At 29.4% G+C, this 17,876-nt stretch overlaps 1 protein-coding gene across 1 annotated transcript in view; it reads right to left on the minus strand.

The window, feature by feature from the left end:
• LOC117167300 (UNC93-like protein) overlaps positions 1-17,209 on the minus strand; it is a 41,576-nt gene extending 24,367 nt beyond the window's left edge. Inside the window, exon 1 of the mRNA XM_033352132.1 lies at positions 16,516-17,209. The gene's annotated coding sequence lies outside the window, so the exon portion shown is untranslated. The remainder of the gene's footprint in view (positions 1-16,515) is intronic.
• Between the last annotated feature and the right edge of the window lie 667 nt (positions 17,210-17,876).

The following is a 17,876-nucleotide window of genomic DNA, read 5'->3' on the forward strand; positions in this document are numbered from 1 at the left end:
ATGCCTACAGCATTAGCTACCTCTCTCAATTTCACTTTGGGATCACTCAACATCATATCATGGATTTTTTCGACATTTTCTGGTGTAGTGACCTCTTTTGGGTGCCCAGATCGTTCAGCATCAACTGTGCTCGTACGGCCACAACTAAACTCGGTAAACCACTTATGAATCGTTCCAATCGACGGTGCAGAGTCCGAGTAATACTTATCCAGCTTGGCTTGGTCTCGGATATCGTTTTCTTGCGAAGATAGTAGTGTTTGATCAAAACTCGAAACTCAGATTTTTCCATATTAAAAAAAAACTCGGAGGTTAGTCGCTTCTCAGTGCTGTAACTTGTAAATGCGTAAACATAAATGGCTGAAGTTTTGACAGGCGTCATTTGAAGGATCACGCTCGACGAAAATGGTTCACATTAGTGAATACTAATGCCATCTGTTAGAATTTTCAGGTACTTATCAGACTGCCTAGTAGGTGAACCCATGCACCTCGAAGACGTAAGCAATTATATCAAATATTATATTATATATTATATTCCCTTGTACTCCCAATTTTAAAGGGAAATCCTGAAAAAAAACAAAGTAAATAATTTTTTTAAGAAATTTAAAAACGATATTGTTATGTTATGGTAGGTCTTGTAAGGTCCTTCAGTTGGGCAATCAATGTGCCTAGAAGACGCGAATTAGCAAAATAAACAATGTATTTCTTAAATGCATAAATCGGTATTGCTATAGATGATAAGCGATCATAGAATGTCCATCAATAGGTTATTCCATGAGTCTCGAAGATTCGAAAAAACGTATCAGATACAGTACTGTAATATTTCTATTAATATGAACAAATTTTGTTTTCTATAAACAAAAACAGAATACGCAACGTTTTATTAAACTTTATAAATCGTTCCTGGTGGGTCATAAAAGGTTAAAAAATAGGTCAATCGATGGGTCTCGAAGTTGCGAACAAAAAGACTAGATATCGTATTGTTGTATTTTGAATCTCAAAAAAGTTTTTCACATATAAACAGAATAAACCATTTTTTGAAACTTCATAAATCGATACTGGTAAGTCATAAAAGGTTCAACCATAGGTCGATCGATGCGTCGAAGCTACAACTCGTCCAAATTTCATGATCATCTCTTTTAGTTTTCGAGATATGGTGAACAGTAAAAAGTTACAAACACACACACTCACACGTAAGGACATTTTTTGAAAATTTTATTTTCAATCTCCTGAGATCGAATTATATCGCAATATGTCAAAATATGGCTCTAGCAGGACGTTTACTCAGCGCTGCCACTTACGAAAACTAACTTAAAAATTATTATAGTGAGATGAACGATTAGTGGACATTTTTTTGATTTTTTGTTGCTCTCTGATGACATATATCACGTTTCCCAAAAAAATACCCCTAAGTCTTAGACACCTACTCCTCGTGATCAAAAACATTTTAAAAGTGTGAAAACCATCTCCAACAATGTAAACCTTTTTTTATTGCTCCAAATTAATTAAATGACACTTGAAAATTTCCTCCTCTTCATCATTTTCCCAAAAAACTACCCTTCCACGTGAACGTATACAGCGGAACATATATATGTATTAAAAAGCATAAAAAATAATACAACTTAGATAACCCTGTTATTCGATATATTTTGTGCTCTTTTTTTGGTCTCCAATTATAAATAATACGGTCCCCAAAAGCTACCCCTAAGTCATATATACCTATCACTCGTGATCAAAAACGTTTTGAAAATTTAAAAACCACCTTGAACAATGTAAAAATGATTTAGAACTCCAAATTAATTACATGACACTTGCAAATTTCTCGTTATTTTCAGTCTCCCTTAAAAACTACCCTTTCACGTGAACGTATGCAGCGGAACATATATATGTATGAAAAAAGCATAAAAAACAATACAATTAAGAAAACACGGTTAGTTGATATTTTTGTGCTCTTTTTTTGCTCTCCAATTATAAATAATACGGTCCCTAAAAACTACCCCTAAGTCATACATACCTATCACTCGTGATCAAAGACGTTTTGAAAATTTAAAAACCACCTTGAACACCGTAAAAATGATTTATAACTCCAAATTAATTACATGACACTTGAAAATTTTTCGCTCTTTATGGTCTCCCTTAAAAACTACCCTTTCACGTGAGCGTATGAAGTGGAACATATATATGTATGAAAAAGCATAAAAAACAAGACAATTAAGAAAACACGCTGAGTTGATGTTTGTTTGCTCTTTTTTGCTTTCTGATAATATATAGTACGTTCCCGAAAAACTACCCCTAAATCATACATACCTACCCCCCGTGAATATAAAAACGTTTTACAAGTTGGAAACCCACTTTGAATAATGTAAAAATGATTTAGAACTCTAAATTAATTACATGACTCTTGAAAATTTCCCCCTCTTTATAATTTTCCTTAAAAACTACCCTTCCACGTGAACGTATGCAGCGGAACATTTATATGTATGAAAAAATCATAACAAATAATACAACTTAGAAAACACTGGTAGTTCATATTTTTTGCCCTTTTTTTGCTCTCCGATGATATATAAAACGTTCCCTAAAAACTACCCGTAAGACTACACACCTACCCCTCGTAATCAAAAACGTTTTAAAAATTTGAAAACCACCTTGAACTATGAGGGGAAATTTTAAGTGTCATGTAATTAATTTGGAGTTCTAAATCATTTTTACATTATTCAAGATGGTTTACCAACGTTCAAAACGTTTTTGCTCACGAGGGGTAGGTATGTATGACTTAGGGGTACTTTTTCGGTAAACATAATATATGTCATCAGAGAGCAAAAAAAAGCAAAAAAGTGTCCACCAATCGTTCATCTCACCATAATAATTTGTAGTGAGTTTTCGTAGGTGGCGGCGCTGAGTGGACGTCCTGCTAGCGCCGCCACCCTTTTCTCCGAACTTTGAAGAGCAATTGAGGCTGGGAATGTAAATTTTCACGGATCACGTTTTCTGGATTAAATTGATACCTTTTTTTTGTAAAGATCCTCCTATAGAAATTCATTTGAAGAAACTAACCCTCTTAGGGCTCTTACATATTTTATAAATAATTTAACGATTATTTTAAACACTTTAACTTGTTCTGTATTCACTATTTATTCATTCGAATAAAATCAAGCTTCCGTACTTATTATTATGTCTAAAAATAGTCGAAATATAAAATTTAATTGATAAAAAAAGTTCTTGTAATTAAAAAAATATATATTTTATCAAACTTATGTATATAAATCATTTCAACTGTGATACAGATTTTTTTTTTGAAATTCGTAATTTTATGGGGTATAAATCCACGTTTGTTCCACCTGTGTATAGAAATTCCATTCCGTATATATTTTCCATACAGAATTGACATAGAGAAATTTCTGTAGAATCTTTTTGCATGTTTTGTTTTAATATTTTATGAAATATGTAGATATGATATTGAAAATAACCAAATCAGTTTTAAAATTCTACTTTCCTCAATTATTTAAAAATAAAAGGACATAGTTAAATGAATATATATTTCACTTATTAATTAAAATTTCTGTAAAAATGTTGACCTTCTCACTTAATTTCCCCTTTATTATTAAATTTAATCGTGATTACAAAGTGAATTCCTATAAAAGGACAAAACTTTACACGCACTAAAAATCAGACTAAGGTCGTGAGATTCGCCGAGGAGAGTGACTAAAAAGGAAAAGCAGGTCGTTAGATGATTTTCCCTCTTTTATGGAAATCGTATTTAATGGAGATTGAAAACGATTTTGATCAGAGAACACTACCATCGACAAGACGAATAATCAATCATTTTAAAATAGATTTAGAATTGTGGATCACAGAAAATAGCAGAAATGTCGTCTGAACGGTTCACACAGAATTTTACAAAATTTTCTGCAATTTATTTATAATTGAATTTATAATTATTTATAATTGCATAATATAAATCATTTAATTTATATATAAAATTTGTATACAAAAGTACATTATTTGAAACTCAAATACGTGTATTATTTTTCTAAAGGAATAAGACAACAAGTTTCTAACCGATTTGCCGAAAATTCTTTTCGACTTTAATTCTTCCTAATTCTGATAGAATTTTTCGCCTTCTGTTGAATCCATTCGCCCGCGCCTTGGAGAGAAGTAAGAATTTTTCCCCTGAAAAACGAAAATTCATATTGTTTGCCAAAATAATACAAGATACGAACAAATTCGAAGAAAATCGTTTCTCTGTAAAAGTGCTCGAAAAATATGTCTTGACACTTTTTCCTATCTCGCGTTATTTTCGAGATTTTTGCGAAAATATGTATAAAATCATTCGAAATTTTTCTTCTCAACATTAGAATTTTATGGTGCGATATTCTCCAGTTATCAAAACTGTTCAATTAAGTCCTTTTTAAATTTTAATCACGCTACAAAATTTTATTATCGAGATATATAGATTTCGACGGAAGATGAAAGATTATATAAGAATCGTAAAGGTTAAGGTATATAAATGTATTAGATTCAAAAATATCATACTGCTCGCAAAAGTGTCGACCATTTTTTCTTAATTCACGTTTTCAATTTTTAAAAATAAAATATTAAGAACTTTTTCAAAAAAATATTTTCGACAAATCTGTAAGGTACATGCTTTCTTATTCCCTTTGCAAAATAATATACTTCAGTTTTAAATCATTGTCTCACATGAGCATAGATAGCAGGGTGTCTAAATTCACATTTTCCTTTAATTTTTATAGTAATTTCAAATCGTGGTCCAGTAGCTTTAAAATACCTACAAAATTTAAATTATTCATTAATGATTGGACCATTACACGTCAGGAATATTAGAAAATGTAAGTGCTTGTTCGATTTTAATTAATTTTAGGAAAATTATAGTGATATAAAAGATGCATTTTGGGTTTAAAGGATTTTTTAAATTTCTAATTTTGGGCATTACGCCATATTAAATTTTTTGGTTGGAATTTTTTGAGTTAGCGACATTTCTGGCATTGATAATTGAATTTTGTTGAAATTTGGAGGTATTGTATATGAAATTTTTAACTTTTAAACTATAAAATTTTAGAGTAAAATGTTGAAAATTTGCCCGGAAAAAGTGTAAACAAATTTTTGATTCAATGTTTAGTGAATTACCCTCATTTTAATATTGGTTAAATTAAAACATAAAGATTACTTATGAAATCATCTTTCATTTAAAAATAAATTAATGAAGACGATTTGGTTCCTGGATTAGAGGAGACAACCCTATAGTAGATAACAAGCCTACATCAGGTAATTATTAATTAAAAATAATAATTTATGTAAAATAATTAATCAAAATAAATTAATAGATAAGACACTACACGTGTTATTATATTAAAATTATTGCACTGTCTATGGTTACAGAATTTTCCGTAACCTTTTCTATCTCGTTTAGGACAAATTTCCATTACTATAACATTTAAAGGCAACAAAAAATATTTTTATTTCTTAATCGAATGGTCGGGAACCATAAGGGGCTAACCCAACAAATTTTCAAAATTTTTTTTTTTCATTTTTTTTATATTTTCCAATCTTTCATACGTGTCGTGCTCTTTTCAGAAAGTGAAACATTTAATTTGACTATTTTTAATAAAATAACAAAGTTCTTCAAGGGGCTATCCCAAGACATACTCGGTGAACATAAGGGACTAACCCACAACAGATTCTTATCGAGATTCATGATTTTTTAAAAGTTCCGCGAGGTTTTAAGAAAAGAATACAAGTCTGCAGTACCACTTGTCGATTCAAAAGGTAAATATGGATGGATACTACGAACACGTTTGTGCGCTTATTTAACATTACAAACTACATACGGGAACCAGCTGTTTGACAACAAGTAACGTGCTTGTGTATTTCTAATTTTTTTCGTTTATATATAATTAATTGTTGAAAATATCTATGAATGTTACTAAGGTTAATATTATCGAGAGTGTTCAAAGCAATTTAAAAAAAATCATTCCCCCAAGTCGGTTTTTCATGTAGAAAAATGAGAAAAAGTGTAAATCGTATGATAAATGTAGGGCAAATGTAAGCATGGCTTGAGAGTTAGGCCTCTCTGATTGCCAAATGTGTTTTGGAATAGCCCCCGGGAAACTTTGAGAGCCCACAGTTCAAATATTGCTCTGAAAGCTTGATATGTTGTAGATTATAGTATTTTCTCTCAATATTGTTGACGCTAATAAAAAGCTACACGAAAGTAGCAAATGATACAGTTTTTCCGTTATCCTGAATAATTTTCGGAATGAGGATTAGCCCCTTATGATTCCCGACCATTCAATTGTTCCTAATTTATGTTGCGAATGAGATTTATAAGAATTTACAAATGAAAGTGTGTCATTTAGTATTATTCTGTTATGCCTATATATGTCTACCGTAATGATTTGTTTATATAATTTGTTTCTAATTTCATGAAATAATATCGAATAATAGATTGTTTACACGTAACGTCAGTATCAGTATAATTTAGGGACAATTAGGAGATTAAAGTAAGTAATATCAATGTCGAAATATCATTTATAAATGACCAATCTATAATAATCAGTGTTTGTTAATAGAACTTGTTTATAACAATTATCATTACAAGTCATCTTTTTTTCATTTCAAGCACCACCAACGCTGAGCATGGAAAATTTTTTTCCAAGAAGATTAAAAAAAAAGTGCAGCTTCCATAGTTTCTGATTGGCGGAATGAATAATGACGTTCTCGGGCAACAAAGTCTCCATTAATTTTTTTTTTTATAAAAAGTTATTTCATAAGGAATTCTTATATCCTTATACAAAAAAAGATGAATCATTTTACGAAAAATTGAATCCAAAATTTGTTTGGACTTTTTCAGGGTAAAGTTCAAAATTTCTTATTTGAAAAATATATAATTTTGTCTCTAATGCCTTCAAATTTCAACAAAATTTAATTATTGGTTACAGAAATATAAAAAAATTGATCAAATCAAACCCAAAATTGCAATATGGCGTTACTCCCAAAATGTTGTATATTAAAAAAAAAAATCTTTTGGGCCCAAAATGTCTTTTAAATAGTACCATTGTAATTTCACAAGTTTTATCAAAATCGAACGACCACTTGCAGATTTTGATATCACTGATATGCACTGGCCAAACTGTATTCCAGGGAATACAACTTATGGTATCATACGTTCAGGAAGAAAAATTGGACCCAATTAGACCAAATATACTACCCCTAAGCATCGTAAATATCCACTATATAGGTTAAAATGTTAAATTTATCTTTTTAAGTCATTTAATAACCAACAAATCCAAAGAAAGGCGTATACAATCTTCATAACTCAAAATATAATATTTTAACCCATATAAAGGATAGTTTTTGAAGTTAAGGCGTGGTAGTTTTGCTCTAATTGGGTCACAGTTCTTTTCTGATCGTTTGGTGCCATCAATTCTATTCCCTGTCGAACAATAATTATATGAACGAAAATTTACATTAATTAATAATTTTAATCATTCTAGGACTGTTTAAGGACCCAGGAATAAGGTTCAAAATTATTTTGAAAAGAAAAGAAAAAAATGTATTTATGTTTTAATAAAATTGAACAAGTTTAGGAGGTGCGTTACACAAAAAGCATTGATTTTTTTAGGACAGCCTGCCCGATTTGAAATTAACTCAACCTACAAATGTTTAAATTTAAAAAAAAATGCCTTGTTAAATTATTTTTTCTGTACTTGTAATAATGCATTATTTTTAAAGTAAATAGCATAGTCTCTTGATCGGAAAAAATCTCGCAGTTATCGACGTGTAAATGATGTATATTGCAGTTTTACATTGGATCCTTTCAGCACAATAAGAATAGTTTTTAGTGTAATCAAGTAAAAAAACTGAAGGTCAGTTTAGATGATCTAGAAATATTCTAATTTTATAATTTGATCATTGATAACGTACCTTTTTTGTTGAAATTATTAATAGTCCAAGTATCTAAATAATTAATTACTTGGAGATATAATTAATTTTAGAGATGCAAAATAATTATTTTGCATGAATAAAATTACACTGGAATCACGATTTTAGTCAACTGTTTTGTGCGTTCCTAAAACTGATTTCCTTCGCAGGTTTGTGATCAGAGCAGCCGAGTCGCTGAATCCACATCTGATGTCAGATTTACTCCAGCATTACAGGTTTTTGAGAAAATGAGCCTTTTTTGCTGTCTTTTAAGAACAAACTAGGACATTCTAGAAACTTCAAGCGCAGTCAAATTAAAGGTTAAATCTTTTACTTTCAGATGATTATATTTTTATTACCCGAGCTGCGCACAGCTGGGAGAAAAACAGTTATTGTGGATAAACCAACCTTTAGCCTACACTATATTCATTCGGTTTGGGCATTATTTTTTTTTAATGAAAGATTTTCTAATTTTTAAGATATTTGTCTGTTCGGATCTTTCATAACAAGTTTTGTTAATTTTTTATTTGACAACAAAATTGAATTTTGTTTAACTTTTCAAAGTTACACTTTTTTAATGTTTACAGATTTATTAATAAAGGTTTTAGACCCGTGCCGAAACTGTCTAAAAATAATTTTCAGTGTATGAGCATAATTAAAAAAAATCTTCAGGTTATTAATAAATTAATGAACAAAAATTATTTTTTGAGATTGGCAATAATTAGCTCATTCAACTCAGGAGTTTTTATGGAAAACGCGAGGTAAATTAATAATTCATTACGATTATTTTAAACTGGACGCTATTTGACAATGGTTTAAACAATTTGTATGAACAAATTCATAGTTTGGATATGTTTCAACGAATAGGCTCAATTATTTTATGGAATCAACCAAGAATGTATGTCGATAACTCATTGCGCCGGTTCTTTGCAATACAACAATAATTATTAATTTTTTAAACAACTTTATTACCTTTTTTAACTTTTAACATGATTAGATTTAAGATATCAATAACTTCAGGTAAAGGATTTTTTTTAATTTTCAACTTCACTTCTCTTTGTCGTATACGTTTCATTTCGTATAAAAAAATATTTTTTTTCTGTACAACTACAATATAATTGTTTTTCACAGAACTAACTTGGACGAGAATTGTTTCAAAACATGATTCCTTTCATACAGACATATTGGCTTTTCCAAATTTTTATTCTAAGGATTTATTTTTGAAATTGGACTCCTGTTTCCTGGTGAGGAGAGCATTTAAGTTTCGAAACATTGACAATATAGGTAATAAAGGATATTCTTAACAACATCGTTGAGCCCTTTTTATCTGGTCTGAAGCAGCTCATATTTTACCGTTCATTCTCTTTACACCTATAATAAATAAATTCAGAGTTTGGCTATTTTTCAGCTAATAGGCGCATTTCTTGATGGAATAAACTAAGAATATTTTTTCGGTGACTTTTTGTCATGATAATTTGCAAATTTACCAGGATTGTTAACTGTTTAAATAATTTGCTTTAAAAAATTAACAGCTTGGCTATTTCGCATTGAATAGGCTCGAGTTTTTACGGAATCAATTAATAATATTTTTTGATAACTTTCTGCCATGATAACTAGTAAATTCGCAAAAATGATTAATCAATTAAACAATGTTTGAAAACAATTTAATAATTTGGCTATTTTTCAACAAATAGGCTCAATTTTCATGAAATAAAGCAAGAAAGTCTTTCCGGTGACTATATTCTCTATGAAACTTAACAAATTCACAATAATATTTGATTATTTTAAAAAATTTCATACATAAATTTAAAGTTATGCTATTTTCAACGAATAGGCTCAATTCTTTACAGGATCTACAAAAAAAAATATTTTCAATAACTATTCACGTCGATAATTTGCAACTTCGTAGCAATTGTTGATTACTTGAAAAATATTCAAAAACAAATTGAGAGGTTGGCCATTTTTCAACAAATACTCTCAATTTTGTTTACGTTATCGACTAATAATGTCTTTCCGATGTCTCTTTCCTATGCCACTTTTGCTGTTCATAAATATTATTGTAACAATTAATTATTTTTGTCATTTTGTAAAGTATCATAGTAAAAAGTAATCGGAAAGACATTTTTGCGGATTTCATACAAAAAATGGAGCCTATTTGTTAAAAAATATCCAAACTGAGAATTTTTTTACAGAAATTGTTCAAACAATTACCCAACAACATCTATTGCCAATTATTTCATTGCATTAAACGAAATAAAAAGTGTATTTCAATTCGAGTCCACTAATTCTCACTATAAAAACCAGGCTTCGTTTTTGACTATATTTATTGAATAGTCACTGAATTTATTGGAATCCAGAGAAAATTAGTGGAATCAAGTGGAATCCACAGAAATTTAATGATGAAATATTCTTTGAGGTATGTTGGTTCATTCAGGAAAATTCATATAACATCTTTGGGATTCAGAGGAATTCAATGGATTTGGATGGAAAATTCAATGTGAATTAAAATTGATTGAAGATAAGTGAAACTCAATTCAAATTAAAATGTAGTAAATTGTACGAAATTTCGTCCCAATTGGAAAGACTTCATTTAACTTCAAGATAATTTCAACCAAATTATAAATAAATTGGAATTAGATTTCATTCAACTAGATTATGCATGATTGTAAGAAATTTTACTATAATTGAAAGCACATAAATTCAATAAAATTCAAAGTCAGTTGAACTTCAGTCTACTGGACAGTAGACAAAAAACATTGAACATCTTTTTAATTATATTTCACCTGGCTAAAACCTTAACACCAATACAAATAATAAACTACGCCGACTGAGTTTATCTCAAATGAATACAAAGGAATTTAAGCATATTTTATGATTATCATGATTATTAGATAACTTATTTTTTTCTCAAGCTTAAGATGGTTGCAGAGTCTAATATGTCGAAAGCATTTTTTGTTAGAATTGAATTTTTGAATAATCTACATGGATCTGTCCCCGTAGGGGAGACCCCCCTACAGCAAATATAAAACAAACAGTAGATAATCATTAATTTAAAATACTAAAGTATTTTAAATACTTGACGTGTCATTTAATTAAAATTAGAATTATTTATGTGAAGTATATTTGTGCTTTCAATTAATTATTATCTACTGTAGGGTGGTCTCCCCTATATATAATTAGTCACGAATGCATTTTTGTGATGCAATCTAATGACCTTATAAGAGCAGCGTGTCCGACCGATTTCACTGATCAATCTCTCTAGCAAGCACCCCAGGCGAAGAGCTTCACAAAGTAAATATATAAAGGTCTTCACTCGGGCCCATTAGTATTCAAGGTCTTTAAACGAACAGAATTCAGTTTTTTGATTGAATCGATGAAATGCATATAATAGATATTAATGTATAGTTATTAATGTACCGTTTAACTGAAAAATGTTGAAGGAGTAACTTGTGGGTAGTATATGTCATTTGTGGGTGTTGCAATAAAAAAGTATTGTTTTACCGTTCACATTAGCACAAGCGATTATGTTTATTATAGCCATTAGGAAAGTTGTTGAGTCAATTTATTGTGATGCAGTTACATAGATTCTAATTAAATTTCAAAAACTAAGCGATTTTTTAATTTAAATTGTGCAATATGTAGGTTTTTTTAAAAGCACTTGAGAGTAATTTACTGATGTAAATAAATCAATCTTTAGAGAGTTTATCAGTGAATTACGATGAACAGTTCTTCAAATTGTAAAGCTGTTTCGATATTTTACGATCAGAGCCTAATTTATTTTATCTACTCGTATCGACTTTCCTTCAATCACTGTATAGTACACCGAGAAGGTACACTTATTTCCCTCTACAAAGTGCAGCTATTATAAACTCGGAAAAAGGTATCTTTGAACCTTTCAACTAAATAAATTTATCTAAACTTTCCAGCTTCAGTAATGGCTTTTCTCTTCGGATTAAATCAAATTTATTTAACTCATCTAAACAAAATGTGTTCATTTAAATGGATATCAGAATTTTTGCATGTATAATAACCGTACATATTGCGGTGAATCCCGGAAATAACCTTCACCGAGTTTAATCAAATGCAGTTCTTTGCACATCTATTCATTATCTATTCTTACATTCAAGGAATCTTATTGTGTATCTCGTTTACATTCATAAAAATTCAGAAAAATCGAGTTTCATCCGTATCAAATTTTTTATTAATATCGATTTTAATTGACTCACTGGTGAGGATAATTATGTACAATAAAAAATAATCTATAAATCCCGGAAATTATTATCTCTTAAAACCAATTAATTGAGTCTACATCTTAATAGTCCGCTTTTTAAATGTTAAGGTTCTTACTCTATATGAGGTGCCATTGAAATCTATAGAATATGTATCAACATTTATTCAAATTGTGATGCAAATGATTCAGTAGAACCGATTTTCATGTTAGAATGATTGATCAAAATGTCAAACAGCATAGAAACACGTAAAAGTAAATTGAGACTCAAAGTAGAAAGCACCCTTATCCACCCCAAAAACGAATGAAGGAATACTTTTATAGGCGTAAGTGATTCATTACTCTCAGCCTGAAGCCACATTTATACGTCATGGTGAAAGTTAGAATAATAACTATGCTAAAGTAAAGGCAATTTCTGGCAAATCTGTAAAGAACTGTAATGTTTTTTCTCTCCCTTCTGAGGTCCTATACCTACTCCAACGATTTCAGAAACTACCCTAAACTCCCTGAAAGAACTTCAAATGCACAATTCATTTTAGGAACCAGTACGGGACCCTCTTGTACACAAAGTAGCATCCGTTGAGTGAAATTTGATCTATAATCTAGGGGATTTAGGCTTGATATTACATTTTTATTTATAGTGAAAACAAATGCAATACTAAATTGTTGCACAATATACAAATGAAAATATGCCATTTTTTGGCAGAATATTTTGTACCATAAATATTAACTCTAAAAAGTTTGTAATTTTCCGTTTATTATGAATTTCAAGTTTTTAGAAATTCAAGTAATTGTAATATAATTTTGTTACATTTTATATTTTAATTCATCTGAGCTGAATTATTTATTTTATCATTTAGGAACTTTTGATCGAACTGACTTTTTATTAAACCATATTCAACAAACTTTCAGAATAAGGAAAACATCTTTCATTTTCTCACTATGAGAGGTAAGTTGTAATTAACTGATAATTTTATAGGCAACACTGTGTATTTTCATGAAAGATATCAAATTACAGTAATTATAGAAGTTGATTTTTCCTTTGCAATTTTAAAAATTATTGCATAAGTTGCGAGACCTCGGCAAAAATGAGCGATTGAAAAATTCTGTAGTGAATCGTTTTCTTTTAAGAATATGGATTGGATGATCTGGAACATAATTTTAAAATTGTAAATAAATAACCGAGTATAGCATTTTATACTTAACAGAGTGTTACATTCAGTTAGCTTTTCTCATTTTAAACAAATGTAGACCATATATATGATATAGAATAGATGGTTAATAAGTAAAAGAAAATTTCAATTAGAAATCGCAGTGAATCGGAAATTTCACATTGAGATTACGGATTCACGAAAGAGTTAGACCAATTTAAATTTTGTAATCGTTTCTTTGTTCCTGGACAGTGATAAGTGATTCTTATTTGATTCAAAATTATAAATTTTACTTTTACAGTGTTGAAATTAGGCCTATTTCAAATTCACATACGATATGATAAAATTATGAATTTTTCTTAATTTAATAATTAGTTTCGATAAAGTATGCAGTATTTATAAATAAAGTCATTCACAAATTCGCCGAAGGTATACTAAAAAATTTATTAAAACTTTAGTGAAAATAATTTGACTAATATTTCAGTCAACTAACATGATCTAAACTTTTTTTACCAATTCAATTAGTACAATTAGTTTACTCTAGACTAATCATTCTTGACTGGAAATTAGCAATTTAAAACTGGAAGCGTTCAAACGTGATTTTAAATAAAAACCGTAGAAATTTATAAAGTTTGCAATTAAAAGTTTCAACAAGTGTTATCAATATTTATGAACTTAATCAAAAGTAAAATAAATTAACTTCTCTCGTTTACTGTGTCTTCCTTCTTATAATTGAAGAAATTCTAATGTATCTTTTAAAGCTAATTATAAAAAACTGAGCAGGCCAATATGATATGTTAACAAAATTCTACAAATATATAGTTGAAGGGCCACACTGCATATATCGCCAGAAGTGCCAAAACGCGAAATTTACAGGAGAAACAAAGAACTATCTAACTTTCACGCAATTAGTTGCAAACGAAAAAATTCTAAAACTGTTCGAGGTACTGTTAGGCTTTATCAAACTATGAATCGAATATCTTGAAAGATGCAGCCATCTCCGAGAAAACCTTTTTCAAAGGAACGGAGCGTCCCAAAAACTATGATTTTAATACATAAAGAATTGCATAACTTTTTTTATTTATGAATTAGGAAAAAACAAGAAAGTAACTTCGAGCTATTGATTAGCTCTATTGAATCACGAAAAGAACGCTTCAAAAAAAATAACTATGTGCGAGAAGGCCAGTGACAAATATCGACGCGTCTCAAAGGACTCCAATTTCGGAACCTAAAAATTTGCGTAACTGTTTTATTTTTTAATTTAGAAAAAAAAACAAGAAAGTACTTCTGAGCTATTGCTTAAGTAACTCTATAAAACACTGAAAGTAACGTCATTAAAAAATAAATAAATGAGTTTCCGCAAATCTTCTACATACGCCGGCAGTCGAACTTTTGATATAACTTCATATTATGTTGCTGTAACTTCGTCCTGTCGCCGTAACACACTCAGACATCTCAAAGTAAAAAATTTTTTTCATTTTTGTCGGATATGAATGACAATTCATTAAATTGTAATATGCATTTCAATAAAACATGAACAATTTTTAAACCTTAAAGGAAGTAATTTGTGAATAAAACATTGAACATAATGACGTTTGTATGATTATACTTACGATTAGGCTATGAAATAATTATCGCTTATTATTTGAAATAATTAATACTTTAGGATTAATTATCAATTATGCAATCAATACATCATTTAAATCATTTAAATCATTTAAATCATAAATTTATGTTAAAATTTGATTTTCTGGAATATTATCAAAATTACACATAGCATTATATAAATTATTACAATTTTACTGTATAATTCAATTAAAAGAAAATATTTTTAAACATTCTTAAGAAAGTCGTTTTCAAGAATACAGTTCGTACATTAAGATTTCAAGTACCTTCAATAATTATTCTTTATTATCGTAAATATGTACACTCAGAGAAATTTCCTCTTGTGTCAAAATGATGCTATTTGACACAAATGGAAGTTCCTCTTATATTTAAGGAATTTAAGGTTGAGACGATTTTCATTGGTCACAAAAAGAATCTTTTTTCAAAAAATATAATCCTTTTGCGACAAACTTCACGTAATCTTGCAGCCAAGTAATTCCGTTTGTGTTAAAACGATTTTCATCTGGTTCGAAACAAGACAGACAAGAGGACGATGCTTTTGTTTAAAGATTATTTTTTTGCTGAGTGTAATAGTGCAATAATAGTTATTGCTTGAGCATTTATGCAATTATTTGTTGTAATTCGTAATGAAATTTCGTAGATACCGCCAAGACTGAGACTATACAGCAGAAAAGTTTGAACCAAACACTTAGCAAAATTAAACAGCGCCAAGCTAGTAGTGCGTGTCAAGACTGCCATGAAATGTTTTCGCAATGCAGTGTGGCCCTTCAGTTCTTTTATGTTAGACTCTTTAAATAACTTGAATCATTTATTATTTTATTCTTTTAAGAATATATATATTTTGTGTTACTGTTTCCAAAGTTTATATTGAAATATTTAACTTAATTATTATCACAGATTCTTGTGGAAATAAAAAACAGACGCATAGGAGATACTGACACACAGGCGAAGGTTACTTGTTTGCAATAAAAAAAGAAGAATAAGACGATTGAGGTTGTCTACCATATTCATTGATGGTTTTCTTCTTACATAAATTCTTGAAAACTAATATTTTTATCATTGACCGATGAATTAATCAATTAAATGAATAAATAAATAAACAAATTATTAAACAAATATACATTTATACATCAATATCAATGAAGATTCTAGACACAAAGGTCACTCTAAAGAAATAAATTAACAAAAATAAAAATTGAAGTTTTCAGAACAAAAATAATTATATGAATTTCATGATACTCAAATTGAAATAGTATTTCGTTTATTGTAAAAACATGTTTCGAACAAAACAAATAATGTAAATACGGAAATCTTTTTAATTAAAAGAAAATGTGAAAGGATCAAAACAGAATTAAAATGTTTTTAAAATGTTTCTGGGGAAATAATTTAATTACAAAATAAGGAAACAATTGAATAATAATTCTATGTAATGAAAAAAAAGAAAGAATAACAGAATTCAGCAAACAAAACTAATTTTCGCGCAACAAAAGAACCTACAAATCAAACACGATAAATTGTATGTTCTCTGGGGTACAACACATTTTTTATATTTTTCTTTATACAAAGAAAACTTACTTTTAAGAGTAGATTCTTTCTTCGGAAACGTAGATCCTTAATTACATAAAAAACTCTAAATATCCATTCTGCACAGGTTTCTTCTCACATATCCACAGATTGTACAAATTCTGTTCCTTTAGTTAAATCGACACGTCATTTTCAACCGAGACCATCAATTTTTGTACCAAACCTTCCTTAACTCTAAAATCTAAACCTGATTATTTTGGCTTTGGCAGCGATTCAGTTAAAAGTCACTTCAGATACAAAGAATTTTTTCGAATAAAAAATCTGTAGCAACATTAATTTTTATGGATTTTTTTTTTATTAATTATCTTTTCGTGTGAATGCATTTGTTGCATCTGTTAGCAAGAGGTTCGCAAAAAGGAACTCGAATCGTTGGTAATATCTAATATTGATTAAGAAATGAATTTCCGGGGAAATGAAGAATGATTTAAAAGGCATTTTTCATTTTTTTTTCTCTCGAACCATTTAAAAATATGGTACACCAATCCGAATTGTTTACATCGTTTTCTCTATTTACGTCTTTCATACGTCTACTTATTTGTCTAGCTCCGCTCACCAAGAATCGAAAAACTGAGTAATTTTCTTTGAAGGGCAATTTTCTGTTGAGGAAGTTATTTCGATAAAAGAAAAATTAAAGTTCGTGAAATAGGCACCGCGTTTCGAACCGACATTGCCGAGATCCGTTTCGCAATACATGGACGGTCACGTCCATCTGGGACGAAGGAGCGACTCCTCTCTCGCCTCTCAACTGGTCGATAAGAGTGAGAGTGCGTAGAACCTCCTCTGCATCCAAAAATTTAAGTCTGATCAACACCCGATTCAATCCCAAATACCGCCACACTCTGTAAAATTAAAATCGATGTAATTATGCACAAATTTCTCTAATAAAAAAACGTATCAAAAAGAATGTTTATATTTACTTAGTAGAGGAATAATTCTTCGATTAGATTTCTTTGAAGAGTTCGATACTTTTTTAGATAATGGTAAACTTTCGGTTTCAGAGACGCAGTTTCGTGAACAGTTTTGCGGTAAAATGGAAAATTGGGTTCCCTTGAAATCTAATATACTCACGCACTAATGAGAATTGAATTCAGTATAGAAATTATGATTTTTTAAATATGTAAAAGAGTCAGGGAGGAAATTTATATTTCATATGAGAGTGTATCTAGTGGAACATGAAAAAATGTTTTTAAAATGCAGTTTGAAAAAAGGCAGGTTTTTAACATAAAATTATAAATAAGTAGTTTTTAATTTGACTCCTTTTTATTTCTTGACTAGCGAGTTGACCCAAACAGTTAATAATTTGAAAGATTCCGAATGCTGCAAACCTATAATAAAACAATCATTAACTAAAA

This window comes from Belonocnema kinseyi, chromosome 2 (assembly GCF_010883055.1).
Source record: "Belonocnema kinseyi isolate 2016_QV_RU_SX_M_011 chromosome 2, B_treatae_v1, whole genome shotgun sequence".
Classification (NCBI taxonomy): domain Eukaryota; kingdom Metazoa; phylum Arthropoda; class Insecta; order Hymenoptera; family Cynipidae; genus Belonocnema; species Belonocnema kinseyi.